Source organism: Spermophilus citellus (assembly GCF_964194105.1).
Source record: "Spermophilus citellus genome assembly, chromosome: 5".
Lineage (NCBI taxonomy): Eukaryota > Metazoa > Chordata > Mammalia > Rodentia > Sciuridae > Spermophilus > Spermophilus citellus.
Genome location: NC_138186.1, coordinates 42,761,148 through 42,764,312, shown reverse-complemented (window position 1 = coordinate 42,764,312; position 3,165 = coordinate 42,761,148). Strand labels below are relative to the sequence as shown.

The window sequence follows — 3,165 nt, the reverse complement described above, 5'->3', positions numbered from 1 at the left end:
AAGGGGGCAGGGGATTAGCAAGAATGGTGGAATGTGATAGACATCATTATGCAAAGTACATGTATGAAGGCACGAATTGGGTGTCAACATATTTTATATAGAAACAGAGATATGAAAAATTGTGGTAAAATGTGTAATAAGAATTGTAATGCAAAAATATAAAAGTAAGGCTGGGGATGTGGCTCAGTGGCGGAGTGCCCCTGAGTTCAATCCCCAGTAGCCCCCTCTCCCCAAATAGAGTGTAATGAGATAATTTGATAAATGAAAATCCCTAAAAAGTGGATGAATTATCTAAAATTGAACAGGGAAGATTAAATGCCCAAAGCTTGAACTAATCTTTTTGCAAAGAAACATAAATGTATAAACAAATTCTAGGGTATGAAGAGACCTCAATTATTATAGCTTAGCTCTTTCAATTTATAAAACCAGTGGGTCATTGTAAACTGTGTAAATGTAAGGAAATTGATGTTAAAAAGTGTTTATAATTCTTGATTAACTTCAAATACTTAAGATATACTTTTTAAAATCAAAACTTCTCTTTATAGAGAAGACTTGATGAGTTAACTGACTAGATGGAGCTGGGGATTATTTATTTATTTATTTATTTATTTATTTATTTATTTATTTATTTATTTATTTTAGGCTGCTGAGATTTTAACTCTGGATCTCGTGCAATCTAGGCAATTGCCCTACCATGGAGCTATACCCTCAAACCTAGACTCATTTATCTCGATGATACTCAAAATTTCAGATTTTCTCTTTCTTGGTGTTCTGTTATTGTAATGTGATCACTTTCATGATTCTTTTTTTTTTAACTTCCCCCCCCGCCTTTTTTGTACTGAAGATTCAGTGCAGAGTCACTTTACCTCAGAGCTACTTATTTTTTATTTCAAGGCAAAGTCTAAGTAAATTGCTTAGGGCCTTACTAATTTGCTCAGGCTAGCCTCAAACATGTCATCCTCCTGATTCAGCCTCCTGATACACTGGAATTACAGGTATGCCCCACCATGCCAGACTACCTTTATGATTCTTATTATTTATGTAATATCTTGAAGCAGTTTTTCTTAAAATGAGCCATCCAATTACTTAAACTCATCTCACATCTACTCTATCAGATCTACTCTATCACATAGGAAGCAAAGAAATTAATATTAACCTCTCAGTTGATTTTTAAAGTTCAAAACCATTAATTTGGAGTTTCCAAAACCATAAATTTGGAGTTTCCAAAACACTGTTGCTTCTGTTTTACAATTAATCCTCACAAAGACAAAAGGAGATAGTTATTTTCCACCTTATTATACAGGAGAGAAAACTTCTTTCAGAATGGTAAGGTAAATTGTTGTCAAATACCTATAATTTTTAGTGTAGAAATTTCCCTACATCACCTCTTGCTTTATGTTACTTCAACCCCAAATTACTGTATTCTATATTCTATGAGTGCAAGCAAATGTATTGTCATATTTTTGTCCCCATCTTGCTAACTCCCTTGGCACTTTCTTTTATAAGTGAAACACATTAAAGAAAATGGCACTAAGTAATGAAAGCCACCCTGAGAAGTTTGTTCTATTAGGATTTTCTGACCAACGTTGACTAGAACTTCCTCTGTTCATTATTCTTCTCTTAATGTATTCCATGGTCATGATTTGGAACATTGCCATTATTCTGATGTTTAAGTTAAAGCTTTATCTCCAGAGTCCCACGTATTTCTTCCTCATTAACCTCTCCTTTTTGAACACCGTTTATACCCCAAGCATTGTACTTCAGATGCTGTTTAACCTGGGAAGCTCTAAGAAGATTCTCAGCTATATGAGGAAGTTCAACTTTATGTCTTCCATGTAATGGGGGCAGGGCACAGAATGTCTTCTCTTGGCTATCATCTTCTTTGGCCACTATAATGGCCATCTGCAGACCTCTGCACTACACCCTTATCATGAATCAGTCAATATGTGTTCTGTTAGTGTCCACTGTATGGCTGGGTGGAATAACTGCTGTCTCAGAAGCCACTGTTACACTATTACCACTGTGTGGCATCAATAAACTGGATCACTTGCTGTGTGTGATACCAGTTCTGATAAAGACTGCCTGTGATGAAAAGGGTGGATAATGAGCTCACACTGTCTGAGGTGTGCATTTTTGTGTTGCTATTCCTCTGTGCTTCATTCTTGCCTCCTATACTAGTATTGGACATGCTGTACTTAATATTAAATCTTCTGAAAGAAAAAAAACTACTTTGTGACATGTTCCTCTCATCTCCTTGTTGTTTTATTATTTTATGGCCCAGCCATTAGCATGTAACTTCAGCCCCTCCTCTTCCATTACAAGAAACAAGCCCAAGTGCATGGTTCTCTTCTATGGAGTGGTGACTACTACAGTCAACTCCTTTATCTAACCTTAAGGAATAAGGATATAAAAAGGGCATTAAGCAACCTAGTGAGGAAAATTTTTATTTCCAAATAAAAATTTCAAAATATTTAGCAATTATAATTTTTTAAATTTATAAAAGTTTTTCTTATGAACTCATTCATGTCCTAATTCTTATATTATAAGCTCTTCTTGCAAAATCTGTTGCATTTGTTATAACAATTATCATCACATTAGGCAAGAATTATACTTGGCTAATATGCACCAGAATGGTACTCTGTTCTTGGAAATATATTAAAATAATTCTATTTGAATTGGTACATAATGAAATAGTAACTTTGTTAAGTTGCAAAAATTTAAAACAATATAAATTTTTATATATTTGCATTAGTTCCATATACTCATAATAAAAATAGCATGACAATATTTTATCTAAGAACATCTTATCAATGTCACTTGAGAAACATTTAATCACTCTGCCAAGTAGTCCCAAATCTATGTAGACAGCCTTGCTACTCTGTGCATTCTGTGTAAAGCACTTTATATTTTCAAAGAATGATTTATCTTTTTTTCCACATTTTTTGTTGCATTATACATAATGATGAAATTTGTTGTTCATATTTAAATGTACATAAAATAGAACAATATAGTTTGGCCCTTATCATTTCTCACCCTTTCCCTCTCCCTGCTCTCCTTACAGACTCCTAATCCCTTTCTTATACTAATCTTCCTTTGATTTTCATTAGATTCCTACCCCAAATACTAAATTTCTTTTTTTCCTCTCTAGCTTCCATATATGAGAGA

The 3,165-nt window shown here is 33.8% G+C and overlaps 1 pseudogene across 1 annotated transcript; it reads left to right on the top strand.

The window, feature by feature from the left end:
• Positions 1 to 1,638: 1,638 nt before the first annotated feature.
• On the top strand, positions 1,639 to 2,236 carry LOC308649345 (olfactory receptor 2C1-like; annotated as a pseudogene). The gene has a single exon. The product of its transcript is annotated as an olfactory receptor 2C1-like (transcript).
• The last annotated feature ends 929 nt before the right edge of the window (positions 2,237 to 3,165 follow it).